Raw genomic sequence first — 17,900 nt, forward strand, 5'->3', positions numbered from 1 at the left:
CAAATCTAACTCCAGTGGTAAGTCATGAATACTAATACAAGCCATTTAAACCAATTACTGACAGCAAAATTTGACCTTAGCCTAATGTGTAGCTGAAGTTTATATTGTTCGTAGAGGATTCTGAAGCTGAAAATTCAGCAGGATGATCTGTTTTATTACCTTCATTTGCATTAGAGGAAATGCCTGTCAAATAGTGTATTTTGTAATAGGTATTGTTTAAACTGCAATTTCTCATTTTAATGCAATATGAATTAAATGAGTGAGTACTTTCCAGAACTGCCCTATCAGCGTGCTGATTAAGGCAATATTAACGTGTTTTAGTTTTTGTTAATTTATATTGTCCTTGTGCCGTACAAGCTAGCTCAGGTGAGTGTTAGCTCAGGATTGCTGGGTGCAAAGTCTTTGCTCTTTCCTCTTGCTTGTGCTAATTGCTCCAAGCAGTGCCCATTTGTTGACCAGGAGACTTCCTGCTTTTACTGATGTCCTGATTATAAAGAAATACATAAGAAAAAAAAATGGTTAAAAATAATCAAGTTAAATGGAAAATATTTATGCTGATTTCCAGATTAAATCCTTGATAGTGTAGAACAGTCTAAAAAACTACCCTGTCTTCCCAGATAATTAATAATTGTCTGCTCACAGTCAGTCAGAATGCACCTGCTCCTGGCTCATGATGTTCTTCTTCATCAGGGGATGGTTTCCAGTCTATGTGAGAAAGACACTCCTATTGATCCCCTTATGGGTGAGAGGTTTGATTTGGCATTGTGAAGCTGAGAGAAAAGGAATGAGTGAGAAACAGGGTTATTCTCAAATTCTTGGTTCTGTCTCAGGCCCGTACAGAAAGACGAAATCATCACCCACTCTTCCCCCATCAAGTATGCTGTGAGAATTGCTACTGGGTGCTTTTCTCAGAGCCAGAAGGAAACTTGCTGGCAGCTCTGTTTTTAATAGAATGGGAAGACTTGCCTAGTGTCTCATTAAACACTTCAGTTTGACTTCCCAGACTCAGCCTGTAATATTACTGGCAGAGATGCTTGCTTCAGTGAAGTAGGAAAATACAGAGATGAGCGTGCTTTGTTTGTTTGTTCCTCTATTCCAGCTGGATTAAGCTAAATTAGTCTCATCTCAGTGACTTGCTGCAGACATAAAAGAGCTGTGGTTCTTACTCTGGTGAGCAACAAGAACATTACCTCTGCTCCAGGCTCTCTCATTTTTTCCCTTATGCATAGTGTGTTCCTCCAATGTTGGGTAGTTAAGTGAATCATAAAGTTTTCATGCTCTGCAGAGGGTATATTCATATGTAAAACTACTGCTATGCTTGTCATGAAATTCTAATAGGACACAGCACTTGCCGCAGCTGTGGACTTTTTCTCAGCCATCTGAATCTCCAGGTGTGCCCTTGAGTTGACAATAACAAGGTGATGTGCTATTGTTATATCTTTTCTCTATATTTTCTAGTCTTACTCTGGGAAAATTATTTTATAGGCAAGGATAGAGAAATACCATCGACTTTTCCCCAAGATTTGGGTGATTTTACATGTTAAGAGTTACATGTAAAAAAAGGGATAAAGCGTATCAATTCAAGTAAAAGATAAAGCTCAACTAACTGGATTAAAATGTTAGATTTATAAGGAAGTAGTAAGATCTTTTATAGTTGAGGTTAATAAAATTCTGAGCAAAGCTTTTATATTATTGAGCAGAGTTTCTGGTTGCTTAGTCATGTTTGTGTCCATATAAATTATAGTCTGTTCTACTGTTTCATTTTCAAGAAGGAGAAGACTGAAAAATAGCTTCTGCATTGTAGAAAATTCACATACTTTAGTGAAATGTAATTGCAAGTCAGTGAGGTTTTTCAGTTATATTTGTTAATATGTTTCAATATGAAAAAGCCACCAAGAGCAAATTTAACCTTGTACAGTAGATCAGTAAAAAGCCATTAATTGCCATAATATTTATGATACAGTTTGAAGAGGAAGGCAGATGAAAGGAATGTTGGATCATGTTGAGGTCTGCACCTATTCCCTCACTGCTACAATTGTGAAGTTGTGGCTTTTGGCATCGCAGTTGGATGGACTTTGACTACTTTTTCAGGTCCTCCAGAGAATACTTGTCATCTTGTACAAATAACTGCATAGAATTTTTATCATTATTATGAAGTTGATTTGATTGTGAATATGGGATTTCAAGCTATGGAAGTCAGTTATATATTTTGTTCTTTTAAATAATTTGAAGAATTTTAAGACTATTGAACTGTCAATGTTTGTTGTCAAAATTTTACGTTGTTTGTGATGTTCTTTCTTATACTCATGATTTCACAGTTCTTTTAGCAGAAGAGTCTTTATTTTAAAACTTACCAATCACAATCATTAGTTACTTATACTGTCAGCAGCTGATTTCCAGCTGTGCTTGGTGAGCACAGTGTTTTATTCATACTTTTATGATGTTAAAAAAATTGCTGCTTCTGAGCCTTTCCAGACAGGCAGTAAGCTAGTTCCTTTGAGATTCTATAGCTAGTTGTTAGTGTTAATTACAGCATCACTTTGAAAAATCACATGTAGTCCAGAAACTGTTCCAGTTGTGTACTGAACTTTCAACTTGAAGTAGCATGATAGTATCATTACAAAGAAACACTACAAACAGATAGTGATGCCAGAAAATCACCTACTTGTTTCTGGTGACTCTTTTTTTTTTTTTTAATATTTTATTTTATTTTATTTTTAATAGCATGTCCAAAAGTAACTTCATAAATAACTTTAACAAAATATGCTACTCTCTTTGAAACTGTAGTTGCTCACAGCAACCACATAAAATTTTAGTTGGAATTCTTACTGGGGAAAGGTGTATAAAACAAAATTAATTCCTAGCACCCCTAGGACCAGTTCTAGCCAAAGAAGCTGTGTGCGTAAAAGCAGAATAAAACACTGTTAAGTTTGTCGTGAGCTTGGCATGGATATACTAGAACAGTTCTCACTCCAGAGATGACATGTAAAGTTATTTAACTTGGTTTTAAGATGTAACTGACAATGAAATAGGTCATTCTGAATGCAGTCACTAGTACCAAAACACCATTCATAACCTCAGTAGTCTCCCATCCCCTGTTTGGTCCCCATAGGCATTCAATAAGCATTAATGCATATCAATAGATGTAGTATTTTCCTCATGGCAGAATTCAGCCAGTCAGATCTTGGCTTCATATTCACTTTCATATCAGACTGCCACTCTGCTGCCATCTATCACATGGCAACAAAATGTAATGGGATGTTGATAGGAAGGTTCAACCTCTACTTCCATACCACCATCATCTGACTCTGTGACTCAACATAATAAAACAGGAGGCATAATTTTGGAGTAACTCTTGTACACTGGACAGTGATTTTACTTTTCCTCAATGAAAATATGTGATGCGTGTATATGTGTTACTGAGTAGTTTAGTTATGAAGTTTGAAAAAAAAATAGTATATTATGTTATAAAGAAATGAAAATATCTGTCATTATTTACAACTGCCCTAAGTCCTTACATAAGAGCCACTGTACTTTGAGAAAAGATTTGTTGGTTTTTTTGTTGTTTTTTTTTTGGTTTGTTTGTTTGTTTGATTGTTTTTGTTTTTAGGACAGAGACAAAAATGTTTTGAAATGAATCAGAGATTCACAAATTTCACTGTCAGCTCTGTGAGATAGATTCAGTTTCATTCTGTTGCTGGACATGTCAAGTGTTTATAACCATTCTCCATATTTTGTATCTGCTTAATGATAAAACTTATACCTATGTTTTAGCTCATTAGACACATACCTCATTCCATATATCCTTGTTTGAATTGCTATAAACGTGATTAACATCCAGAGCTTCTATGAAAGATTTATTTTTAATGAACCTGGGTGTTTCTTTAGCATTCCTGCCCATGACTTCCACTCTATTGCATATTCCAGTGCTGACTCATTTAACAGCAGTGAAGGTGATGCAAAGCCATGTAAGTGAGCTGGTTGCATGTCTGCCTTGGAGCACTTGGAAGTATACAAATACATTGCTAGTGAAGAGTCCTGGCTATATTATTAAAGAAATCCCCTTGTTACCAGGAAGTAAAACATAATGCATGGTAGAAAAAACCTACTCCGTTTTGCAAGTGTTCAGAAGAAAGCAAGCAGTTTTTCTTCTTTCAAACTGCAGTGTGATAATTTTTATTATCTTGGATCCTGAGAAGTTTACAGAATGCAGTACCAAGTAGCCATTGAATGGATGGTGTTTAACCTCTGTTTTAAGAAGTGCTTTTTCTGCCCAGCCAGGAGCATAAGAACTAACTGCAGTCCCCAAATCTGAGCATGGTGTGGAATTCTATGTCATCCTATTTTTAAAATGTTTGCTATTCTTAGTGTAAAAATAAATGTTGGGGAGGAAAGTATTTGTGCTAGATAATAGCTACCTTATTAATTCAACTGGTTTTGGCTGTGTCACACTAATACGACTATCAAAAGTACAGTAATTTCTGATAGTGAATGAGAACTGATGGCTCCAGTATATTACATTTCTGTTAGTGCTGTTCAATCTTTGCGTATGCACTCAATGGAAATACTGTTAGAGGGAAAGCAGAGGCAAGTTTTTATTTATTGATTTATTTTATTTTTTATTTATTTTATTTTATTTTATTTTATTTTATTTTATTTTATTTTATTTTATTTTATTTTATTTTATTTTATTTTATTTTATTTTATTTTATTTCACCTTTGTTTAATTTATCAAATATATGTATCAATTGTTATTACATGAAACAAAACAAGAAAATATCAGTAATAAAACTGTTAAATTTAAAGAAAGTGTTTAATAAAATATTTATTTATTTTTTTTTAAATGTAATTTAGATATATGCGCTTAGGAGTGTATGTGAGTAGGTGTGCACAAAGGTAATGGTGACAGAGTAGGGAAATACCCATTTATTTTTCCACTTAGACAAATTATGTTCCTATAGCCATTAATCAAGTAGACATATGGTGTCATTTCACAGAGGAATTTATGTACAGCGGATTCTTCATCAGTTCCCTGTTCCTGAAAAATGCATTCAGAACAAGTCTTCTTTGAGTTCACCCAAAAGCAGAATAATTGAATATATTTTGAGGCTATAATAATTTATTTTGAGGAATAAGCTATATATATTTAGAAATCCTCTGAAAATTCTCTTAAAGTAGAGTATTTATATGAACTTCTTATTTGTTATGAGGTGTGTATGTGATATGAAGGGGAATGAAGGTTGTCAAATTAAACTGATATTCTGGAGTTGGAGATGGCAAGAAACTGCTGGATAGTACCACAAGTTGTCTGTCTTTTCACACTAGATAAATCCTACAATCCTTTTCCTTTTATTATGTGTCATCTTTATGGGGGAGGGAGATTAACGGTAAACTTTCTGGAGTCCAGAATGTGATTTTCAGAAGGCTAGCTATGAATTCCTTACGTGTATCATAGTTATTGGGACTCTAGATTTTTGAAACCAGATGAATTCCTTTCTGAAAATTCAGATTTAAGTGAATCCAATGTTGAAGAGACCATAAGACACAACTCAATGTAGTGAAGAGGGTTCTTAGTCAATTCTAAAGTAAATCCTGCATAGTCAGTATTTAATTTTAAGCAATATTTATAGAAGTTATTTTATTATAGTTTTCTTGCCTTATCTCTGTGAAGAAGCATCTGCAGCATCAAAGTAAATGTCAGTTCCAGAGTCTTATTTGATTAAGCTATTGCAACAGCATTAATCTTGTAAAGGAAATCAAGACAATAGAAGGGGCTGGATGGACCAGGAGATTGATAATTGGTTAGAAAGCTTTTGACCTTTGGGCTGGTAGTACAGATTCAAGCCAAGTTGGTAGTGACTGAAAATCATTACTCTCTGATAGTAGTACAATTGTCATGTGAAATGGGTGATTGGTTTCATTCCAGTTCCTGCTGAACTGGTAGGCTAAATGCAAAAATTACTGCTCCCAGTGGCTTTGTTTTAATGCAGAGAGAGGAAGGAGAGGAGGAAGGGAACATCTTTTATTTTTCACTTTCAGGAGCATTCTGGGAGGTAAGAGAGGAGTAAAACTGCAGCTTTTTGGCTGCTACCATATGGAGAGCTTCATAGCTACCACGCTCCTGTTAAGAGATTAGGAACTCTTTCCTATGTCATCCACATGATGTCTTTCATTAGCATTAATAGAAGTGGAGGTTTTATATGAAAATCCACTCTAATTATCTTTATAATTAAATTTCTTGTTTCCAGTAAGTTGGGCTGTTTTCACCATTTTTCAGTTGGAAAAAAATATAAGACAATAGTGATTTCTTTATTTTTCATTGATTTGCAATTCATTCAGGAAGTTCAGCAAGTACTTTATATGAATCTGTTTGACCTGGCAATTGTGCATGAACCCTGCTGAGTCAATAGATGATGCATACCTGGAATGAGCAACTAAAGATTTACAACTCTTTGTCTGAGTTTCATTGTTTTCCCCTGCTTAATTGGATGACCTGAGTTTAATTATTAATGCTGGCTGAAGCCAATATAATCTAATCCTGTAAGAAATCATTTGACTTGCTAGCAATCTCAGAACCACACAAACTCTTATTAAAATGATTGAGGACTCCTTTTATTCTCTTCTTACTCTTTTGAATTAAACTTGGTCACATTCACCACAGATAGTGGAATCTATTTCTTTTCTTACTTTTTCTTATGCATGTGAAGCATACAGCTGTATTACACATGCAGTCACATACCCTGATTGTTCTAGAAATCAGGGGGACGTTTTGTTTGTTCTCCAAGCTCATTTTGTTGTGTCTTTTGTGTTTGTACTTGCTTGGGTGTTGCTTACTCTATTCTTACCTTTCGCTGTTTTTTTTTTGTTGTTGTTGTTGTTGTTTGTTTGTTTGTTTGTTTTTAATCACTTTAAACGATGTGTATTGTCACCGTAAGGACTTGGTTCCTTTTCTTCAGACAAGGAAAGCATGACCTCTGTATCATTTAACCATACAGCTAGTCACCTGTTCCCTAGTAGAAATGTTTAAGTGCACTTTTTGATGCAAGAGTAGACAAAACAGGAGAGAATACAAGCAACATTGAACTACTTAAAATTCAGGCAATGTTCATATTATTAGAAGTTTTCATGCTAAAAATACATGTATTCAGTGGTTGTTGCATAGTTTTCCTCTGTGGGGAGGGATAAAGCTGCTTCTGAAACCTACTGGATTTGTGTTGAGCCTTTTTTGAATAGAAATGTATGTTTTCAGGTATAGCTCTTCAATTGCTAATATGGTGAACAAATATGGTTATTTTATGATATGCACTGTCTTTCTGTAACTACTGCTTATCCTTTATACTGCCAGCAGTGACAGGAAACAGTTTCCTTCTGCTACAGAGAAGAGAAACAGGAAAATTCAGTGCTCGGGTCTGTTGTCAGTGCATGCAGACTTACCCCATGTCCCTGTAGTCTGTGAGAGCTTTATTACTGAATTCAATCACAGGAATCTCGTCTGCAGCAAAGGAGTTAGTACTGCTTGCTTTAGTATTGATTTGTGAATGAGTAAACATGATGGCATTATTAGCTTTGCCTTGTTGCATATTAGTGTTTGAGAGCATATTTACCAAATGCGCCCTGATGGAAGTGTTCTTCTGTACAAAACTGGCTGTTATGATTTTGAAAAGAGGTTAAAAATTACATGGCATTCTTGTTTTTCTGGTACGTGTTTGACTCCCAGATGTCTGTAAACAGACAGTAAAATGTCAGAATGATGAGGGTGAGAAGTACCGGGGGAAGTGAGGGATAACAAAACCCTTCAGTCTATGATCATGCTCTTTCTAAATGACCTTGCACATGATGGGCACAAATTTGTATTTTGCATGAAAACCTGTTGTTTAGGAATAGATGTTGGTGGAAAGAGAATGTGAAAAGAAAGGCAGGCGTGGATATCAGTTTTTCAAACAGTACAAAAGGGCTGAGTGCATCTGAGTAGCAGAGAAGTGAATTTCTCAGTACATAACTAACCCACATGTCAAATATTTATAGGTACCTAAAATAACAATGTGAGGTCATTCTAAGCTGCATTATTTATATTTGGGGCAAAAGCAAATAATTTTTATGCTTTTTTTTTTTTTTTTTTTTTTCCTACCTGTGTTCTATTTATATGTATTCTTCTTTACTTCCAAAGCATTCTGGTAGATGGTAAGGGTGTGTGCCTCATCGTTTTTCTAGTGCACCCTTTGCTTGGTTGAAACACCACTGAAGGCCACTGTGTGCTATGAGATCAAAGCTGAAAGAACAAGTGAGAGGGGGCAGACAGAAAAAAAATCTATGAAGTTAAGAGATTGATAGAATTGTTTCAGTTGGAAGAGAACATTAATGATCATGTAGTCCAATTCCCCTACAGTGAAAGGAAACACCTATAACTAGATCAGGTTGCTCAGAGCTCTCTCCAACCTGTCCTTGGTTGTCTCCAGGGATGAGGCATCTATCACTTCCCTGGGCAACCTGTTCTACTCATTTCATGACCCTATGGTAAAAACAAACAAACACCTTTGCTCTTATATCCAGACTAAATCTTCCCTCCTTTATTTTGAGATAATTTCCCCTTGTCCTATCATTTCAGATCCTTCTAAGGATTCTGTCCCCACACAAACTATATTCAGTACAGATATGAAATGAAAAAGGAACAAGGATCAATAATATCATGCAGTATAGGTTAGATGACTACTTGTTAAGTTGTCCACTTCTTCAATTCAAACAGCAGATTCTAAAATTCGAATTTCAGCAAATATTCAGATTCCCTATCACTGTTTCTTTCAACTTTGTTGCTAATAGGAAATCGGACAGCTTTTACTTTGATTTGTGAATATGTTGGAAATCTTCTGTGTGAACATGAGTATTTTCCAGTAAACTCAAGTAGCTCCATAGATCCCAGTAGTCTCCCCAGGCTAAATGATTAAGCCAAACTATATATTATTCTTCTTGTGCTTTACTTTTCCTCCAGCTAAATAAACTGAGTATTTGCAGTAAAGATTTTTCAAATGTAATCAATGCAACTAAGAACAAATCAATCAGGTTTACAGAACCACTCCAGACCTTATTTGCAATAAAAGTCATTGTAATCTCTCTCTCATTGCTGATGCTTTCTGTAAAAGTTCCAAGCAGTAAAATTCTTGGGCATTACACTCCACGTTAATATTTTTAAAGAAACAGGAATTCGTTGTACTAACACCAAAGATGCTGGATATTTTCCCTTTTTCTTTCCTTGTTTTCTCATTCATTCGAAATTTTTCAAATTATTATTATGTCATCAGTGAACTCTAGATTTCTGCAGTGTGTTTATTTCTAGATGCATTCTTCAGTTGCTGTTTTAGATCCATGAAGTTAATTTTGTCAATATTAATAGTTGCTACCAAATCTAATTTAAAAATAAGGAAAACTAATATTTGAAGGACAGTTTCTGTTTGTTTGCTATCAGAGACACAGAAAACTATTGCAGTGCTGGGATTCTTTTCTCCTTACTTCTCAAGAATTATTGCTCCCACTGAAGTTAAAGGAAGGTTTCTTTTTCTTTTGGGGTTTTTTTGAAGTTGTTATAGATTCCTAGACTGCTGAAAAGGATTACAGGTTAACTGTTAACATGAAAATGTGGGAGTAGTTGAGCTATTGCAAAACAAGTGACTTTTTTGTAAGCATAAAATTTACATTGCAGTAAGCTGTCTGCTTTTATGTCATTGCCTACTTGAAGTTTGGAAGTTCGGCTGACTAATATCTTTATAAATGGTTTATTTCTCTTTGCATATGTAATTCACTTAACTTCTGTGTATTTTAATTTCTAAAAGCCTGCATTTAAACGAAACTAGTGTGTTGGCACAGAGTAGATATTGTGTCTAAAAAAATAAAATAAAAAAATAAGGGGGTGGGGTGGGGAAGTGATTACTTTCCAGCTGTTTGTCTTCCCTTGAGTTTTCTCTGCACATTTAGTTTTATGTTAGAATGCCATCTGCTTTTCAGTATTCTGTCAGCCTCAGGTTTGGACTTGCTTGTTTTTTAATTTCCTTTTTCTCTTCTCTCTTATTCATCTCTCTTAAAATTCATCTGCATTAAGAATTTCCAATATACAAAATGATGAACAAATGTAAAACCATCAAAGAACTCTCAAGTTTTAGTCCTACGGAAGTTTTTGTAAACGTATCTGACGGATATTATTATTTTTTGTTTGCTTTGTTTGTTGCTCCTAAGGAAAAAGCTAAAATTAGATCAGAGTTTTAATAAAAACATATCTCAGAATTGGTACAAGAACCAATTCAGGATGGGTTTGTTATGGAAATTGCTCACGTGAATTGCAAAGCTGACTCTTAGCAGAAAAATAACCACCCCACCATATGTAATACTGATTTGAGGCATTATGGCAGTGACAAAATTGGCTGCACCACCACTGTGGAAAGAACAAAGCATTATATGCAGTGTCACTAGCTCATGTTTTTACTCCTTCATCCTTTTCAAAGAAATCTTTGTGTGTTTATTTTCCCACTGCGATGAATGATAGCTGACACAAAAGAAACCCAGACATGGCACTGCATACAAATCAGAGCCATAATAGGATGCTCTGCAGTAATATCTATCTCCAGTAAAAATCCCATAAGTTTAGGCAGCTATTAGGAATGTGAGCAGTTTACTTCTGCTGACTGTTTGCTCAGCAGGGTTCATCTGTTCCAGGGGTATCTGTCCTACTCCTTATTTTGCCATACTGATATAAAAGGCATAGAAGAGATGTTGGGTGACTTAGTTTATGTGTTTGGTGAGTTGTTTTGTTAGTTTGTTTCCTTTTCCTTTTTTTTTTTTTTTTTTTTTTTTTTTTTAGTGTTCATGAGAAAGAAAAAAAAACTATTCAAAATGACAATTTAATTTCTGTACATTTTGCAGATTGTAGTAACCCAGTCAGCTGAGGACTGCAGTGAGTGAGACCAGCAAAGGTCTGAACTTCGCTTCTGTAAGACCTTGGAAGATGTGGCATTCTATTGACAGGTAGGCTTTTTAAGTGTGGTAGATTTCTCCTTAGTCTTCAAAAGTTTGATCATAACAGTGATCAACTCACCCTGTTAAATGTAATGAATTTAGTTTTCATTTGTGGTTTTTATGGATTTTTATTTTGTTATTTGTGTTTTAAAAACAGATTTGTTTTAGGCCTAGGAAACAGATAGAGAATTCCTAGTATCTGCTATCTTTAATATGTATCTCCACAAAAAACATTTGATACAGTCCGAGGACTGCAGTACTACTAAGCAATAGAGTATTTACAAATGCCGGTGCTGTGTGTTACCCTTCTCAAGCTATTTCAATTTACATGCAGATTGGAGAAAGAAAAAGTACTTTTATAGTCTGTATTGCACCTCTTAAATGACAGAAATGCATTTTGTCTTTGAACTTTACATTTATAATGCCTTTTTCTTGTAATTGAAGGGTTTTCTTTTGTCAAATGGTGTTTGTCTCATTTTGGTGGGGAAAAAAAACCCCACTATATCATAGGTTTCCTCATGTTTATTAGTGTTGTCTACTTCAATTGTTTCTTAAAGGAATCTGCTATAAAACATATATACTATAAACTGCTATACTCTTGGCAAGCATCTAATCCTGGTGAAAATGAAACACTGGGAATATTTTGACTGTATTTAACTTTTTAAAAAAAACAATAAAACAAACAAAAAAAAACTTTCTGTATTTTAATGATTTGTATTGTAATTGTAAATCACTTCTTTACAAAAGGGTAGTTAAACACTGGAACAGGCACCAGAGGGAGTTGATTGAGTCACCGTCCCTGGATGTGTTTAAGACCCGTCTGGATGTGGTGATATGATTTAGCAGAGCGTTGTTAGAGTTAGGGTACTATGGCTATGCTGAGGCTGAACTTGATGATCTTTGAGGTCTTTTCCAACCTGAGTAATTCTATGATTCTATGTATGTTGAAATAAGAGCCTAATGAGTTTGAAGCACAGTCTCTGGAAGAGACAGCAAAGCCATTGTTTAGCTTTTTGCTCTATGAAATGATTAAATCCAGTTATAGTTTGTGTATTACAGCTCTGTTGAATGCTGGTTTATGACATTTAATGTGCAGGGAGATATGGAGTGAGGAGGATCTGAATACAGAATGTCTTCTGCTGAAGTTGCATAGAAAAGGCAAACAGCTTTAGAGAGTAGTTTGTGGTTTGACTATGTTTATTTTCTGTGGAATATAAAAGCAAAGCCACTATATATTGTGCTTTTCTAAAAACTGCGATGATATTTTTCTTTATAGTAAGAAATTTTCTGCCTGAATGCTGTACAAAGTAATCATGGATTACTTTTAAGCTGCGCTTTTAAGCTTCCCTATGAAGTGTTGTTAATGCTGAAGTTCTGTTTTTCTTGTGACTCCATTTTGGTAATCAAGTGATATATTTTATGCAAACGCTTAAAAATTTATTACTGCAATAAAATGGTAACAACAACTTTAGATACAAAGATACCACTGTTTTCAGTTATGTATCTATTATTTTCAAGCTCTATGCATCTGAAGGTAATGGAAGGGATTTAGGAAGCTGATATTGTATCTCTGCGAGTCTTCCAGATAAGTAACTTCCGGAATGTTATCACTATTAGCATTTGTTATCTTGTCACTGTTCACTGGAATTTTTCCAAGGGAGTATTGGACTTTTCTGTTTTGTAACATGGCTTGTGGGTGATACATTGCTATGCAATTTTCTTTTAAAATGTTTGGGTTTTCTGAAACCTGGATTGTAGTCAGAAATGTACATTGTTTAAGGACATTCAGCTAGACAGTATGAGACAATAATAAAATTTACAATAGCAAGTAATGCGCAACGATTACATTAAATTTCATCTGAAACTTGATGAGATCTGCACTTAGTAGAATACTTTCTGAAAACACAGAGAACACAGATAGGAGGAACATTGTATGCTTTATATTTTTAAATAAAAGATTGGGAGTTCAGACACAGTTAAAAAACCTGGAAAAATTCGGAATAGGTTAAGAACCTAATTCTCAGTGCTTTGGTTTAAGCTACACGAATTACACTGTTTTGTTGTGTTTTTTTTTTTAAATACTCAAATGTACATTTTTACCCCACAGGAGTGCTTATATAGGTTTTATATGTATATATATGTGTATATATGTGCATATAAGTAAAGATGGAAAAATCAGTATATTAGTTCAGAATAAATTTTAAGTGGTTTTTTTTGTTTGTTTGTTTGTTTTCCTACATGTGTTTGTGTGAGATAAGATTTGTGAGCCTTAAAGAGCTCTGTGCACAAAGTGAGCATTATTTAGCCGTCTGTTCTGGCCCTCACAAGCCTACTCCCTTCCTTCCTTTTCACTGCGGGTTTTTGCAGCTAAACATATTGCTTGAAAGTATGCATGACAGGTGGTAATCCAGGTCATCTTAATATCTCCCAGTCTAGCAAAACAAAACTGATAGGAAAAAAAACCCACAACAACAACCTTTCTTGTTATCAAAAAATACTACAGTGAGATGAAGAGGCAGCTTGGTTGTGGGACAACAATCCATAATTTACTTTGCAGATGTCTCTGTAATTTAAGCAGCAAGCAGAACGACCGCTCAGTTGTAGATGCTCTGGGGAAAGGATACCCAGAGCCTCGTAAATCATGGTAAGGATTAGAAGCGATGAACATTCATCTTCTTAACCTCGTAAAGCAATATTGCAAAGCTGAGGATTACAACTTACTGTGCAAGTAATCTTTGTTCAGGGATAAAGGGTGTCAACTTCTTAAAAAGCTTCTCTCAATTAACAGTGGTGCCTATCTTTAGAAGGAGAGAAATCAGTCTTAAAACCAATTTTAAATGAATTCCTGCTATTAAAAGAACAATATACTCAATATTTTCCACAACGAAAGAAAATAGAGTAACTGCTGAGAATATTGGTTTTGTTGTTGTGGATTGGTTTGGTCTGATTTTCAAGTAAAGGCAATAGTTTGAAAGTTTATTTAGTAGATAAAACCCAAAAAATAAAAAAGGCCACTTGCTTTTCCCATAAGTCTGAACACTTTGTCTTACTTGACCTCAGCTTCTTTTTTAAAGTATTTGATTCAACTGCTCATTGCTATTAAAAAGAGGCTTAATGGACATGGATCCTTTTGAGTGAGTCTAGAAGAGGCCATGAGGATGATTAGAGGGTTGGAGTGCCTCTCTGATGAAGAAAAGTTGAGGGAGCTGTGCTTTTTATAGCTTGAAGATGAGAAGGCCAGGTTGAATGGGGCTCTGAGCAGCCTTATCTACTGGGAGTTATATCTACCCGAGGCAAACTGTTCTGTTTATCTATGATTATAAAAACAACAACATCAAACAACAGACTACGACCTCAGGCTGCTAAATAAGCAGTCTAAAGCTTGAATATATTCCTTGTAATTATTTGGGTGAAGAATGTGAATGCTTCCTATTACACCACAAGAAAACTCAGAATTCTGGTTTGCTGACCTAGGACATGTAGGGTAACAGCATCCCTGTAAACAACTTCTAACTCATTCTCTAATGTATTCAAAATACTTCATTTTTTCTATTCAGAAACACAGATTTTAGAGGGACTGAGGGATTCTAAAAGTCTGTAAAAGAGCAGTGCAATTAGGAGATTCCTTCATAGACCAGCAATCCAAGAAAATCAGGGTAGAGTGATGTATTGGATCAGTGACAGTGACAAATTTTTTATATATGTGGCAAAGCAGAATGTAAGGTTCTTGTAGGTTTAAACCTAAGTAATGAAAAGTAGCTGAGAAGGAACATGCAACTTTGATGGTACTGTTCATGAAATGGTAGGGTTCAGGAGAAGAAGGAATACAGGAAAATTAATATAATTTACTTTCTGAAAGCAGATTTCAGTGAGCTCAGATTATTTATAAGATTTAAGGAGGGCAAATCTAAGAAGCTAGATGAACTGGTAGTTCTTAGAACAAGTATTCTAATAGTAAGAAGAAAGCCTGTCATCAGCGGTTTTTACTGCTTTTTTTTTTTTTTTTAAATTCCTTCAGCTTTTTTCTTTATTAGTAATTAGGTGGCATCAGTTAACACCAATGGCAAAGGTATAAGATCTCATGTGACTTAGATCACTTTTCTAAGTAATTATTCATTTTCATGCTGTGAAAACATGATTTAAGTTATTCCAAGTTACTTACCAAACCGAGTCTGTCTTAGCTTTAGAATAGATATAAGAACTGAGTGAAAAAAGAAGAGATGTAGAATTACAAGTTATCTTAACATTAATTCTAGGGAAAGGAAAGCAATCTGGGAGGCATACAAGAAGAAATCCATTTAGCATGGATTTGTCAATAATGAATAGTATCCTTTTACAAAAGGATAATTGGACAGATGGTTAATAGAAGAGTAGATATTATCTATCATAAATTTAGTATGATTTTCATAAAATATTGCATAATACAATCTAGACAAAAGTATGCTGTCTATGTACAGAGTGTGAAAACAGTGTATGGAAAACAGTCTGAAATTCTCAGTAGTCTGAAAGGATTTTTGGGTACCAATTTTTACGAACTTATTTGTGAGTTGAATGAGAATTACTTACTATTAAATTTGTATGAGTTTGTATTTCGCTAATAGACTTAAGAGACAGTGTAATGTTATCTGCTATTTTATTTTCATTACTTTAAACAAAGTCATGCTGTCATTATCCTTAACACAACTGTATTTTGATAAGTTTCTGCTTTTTTTCTAAAAAAGTATCTTTACAGGCTGTCTTCTCAGTTTCAGTAATTGCTGTATTTTGGGTCCACTGCTTCTTTTTGTTCCCTTTTCAGAAAACTTAGAACAAACTTGTGGGTTTTGGAGTAGATACCTTGGTTTAAAATATTTTCTTTACTATTTATTTTCAGGCTCTCGCATGTTTTTACCAAAGGGCAGACGTTAATGTATTCAGTATTAAGTTGCTTTAGAAAATTATTTATTTTCAGGTCCAAAAAATACAGCTGTTTGAAGACCTTTGTATTAATTCAGATTGTCTTGAATTATTTGCTATTATTGTAAGCTTTGAATCATCTGTTTTTAAATGATGGAATTAGAAAGGGGTATCCAAGTAGCTCAAGCATCACTCTTTTGGAATCTATGAGTCATAGCTTTGAAGGAAGAAACACTATTTTGAAACCAAGCATACTAAGTCTTTGAAAATAATTATGGAAAACCTTATTTATTATTTCTTTTTGTTTTTGTTGTTTTTTTGTTTTGTTTTGTTTATTTCTTTAATGAAAAATGTCTCCTTTTCTAGAGACATTCAAGACCCACATGTCCAACCTACTGTAAGGAGCCTACATTGGCAAGGGTGTTGGACTAGATGATCTCTAGAGGTCCCTTCCAGCTCCTACAATTCTGTGATTCTGTGAAAATTAAAACATCAAGAAAATTCAGTCTGTTGTGTAGATCAGTACAGTAAACCAAATTAATCAGTAGTCTAACATAATAGTTTTCGTTTCTTCTTTTACAGTTCAGTGCTTTCGATATCTGACTTTGGGGTCTCAGGATAATCTGTCTTTTGAAAATCAGAGAATTTATAGTTATCAAGTTTTTATAAAGCAGCAGTAGGTGGATCTCAGAACAGTTATGTCCGTAGACAACTGTAAGCGTTGGATTATAAGTACTTATACTGACCTTTTCTTCATTAGTTAGCATGATTGAGTGGGGTTCTACTTCCAGGCTTTTAAATGGTAGGTTTGCTTAGTAATTTAAATTTCAGATTGTACTATGTACTGTAACATTAATGCTGTGCTTATTTCAGTCTCATTTATTTTATTGCCTCTCCCTTTTCAATTTGGCAAATTATTTCTAATGATGTTAGGTAAGTGGAGGGAGGAGCCCCAGTCCTGAAATGGAGGCTGTTGGAGGAGATTTTCAACATCATGACGTAAGAAACGGCTTTTCCAGACTTATATTTACTGGTAAAAATCCAACCACAAAATAACTTAGCAGTTAGAAATCAGCTTTAAGATTGAACAGATCTCTGAATATTAATGTTCTAATATCACGGAATAATGTTACAGGGAGAAAAGGTCTTCAAAGATATATATTTTCACCCTGAATGTCAAATGGGTATATATCATTTTTAAGTAAAAGAGAGTTGGTCCACATTGTGATTACTTTGCTTTTCTCTTGGATCTAATTAAAAAAAAAAAAAAAAAAAAAAAAAAAAAAGGTATCTATACGTGCATAGCTTGACATTTCTAGTAGTCAGAATAAGAGAGAATTATTTGGATTGTCTGTGGACTTGGACATCACTCTATAGTCTTTTATTTATTCATTTATCACTCTTTACAGTGAACCTTTTATTGAGGACAGGCTTTCATAGATACTTGCAGAAGATCACAATCATGGGACTTTATTTTATTTATTTATTTATATATTTTCCATCTGCTTCAGGCCAGACCATTTGTCAGATGCTTAAAACAGTGCTGTAGAGTTTTACAGGCCTTAGGGCAAGACTTTCTGTCATCAGAATAACTGTATCCTCCAATGATCTCATAATGATTGTGCTAGAGATGTCTTTCTAGACAGTTTTTCTGTTGTGATTTTTGTCCAAATTTGACCATTTTTCTTTCTTACTTTGAAAACATAAAAATGCATTTAGTTTCTAATATTGCATTGGGATGTTGGTTATTTTGGAAATACTGCCCGTAAAACAGAATGCAGGGAGGCAGTTTGCTTGTTTAGCTGTGATTCAGTCAGAACAAAAGTTAATTCTGAGCATGGATACTATTTGTATGCTGGCTTTTTTTTTCCTATGATTTTGCATAATCTTGATGGTGTCTTTCTCATCAATGGTTTTTTTTTTTTTCTTCCCTTGCACCAGCAGTATGACCCAGATGCACAGTTTTTCATACTCATAAAACGCATGCCACTGTTTTTGTCAGT

General features: G+C 34.5%; 1 protein-coding gene across 2 annotated transcripts in view; it reads left to right on the plus strand.

Annotated features, from left to right (window-relative positions):
- The window catches only part of CDH12 (cadherin 12), a 510,555-nt gene that overhangs the window by 150,963 nt on the left and 341,692 nt on the right, over positions 1-17,900 (plus strand). For both annotated transcript variants that reach the window (XM_015854453.3, XM_085537824.1), the window contains exon 2: positions 10,909-11,010. The gene's annotated coding sequence lies outside the window, so the exon portion shown is untranslated. The remainder of the gene's footprint in view (positions 1-10,908; positions 11,011-17,900) is intronic.

Source organism: Coturnix japonica, chromosome 2 (assembly GCF_054131305.1).
Source record: "Coturnix japonica strain WE chromosome 2, WE-NBRP24, whole genome shotgun sequence".
Taxonomy (NCBI): domain Eukaryota; kingdom Metazoa; phylum Chordata; class Aves; order Galliformes; family Phasianidae; genus Coturnix; species Coturnix japonica.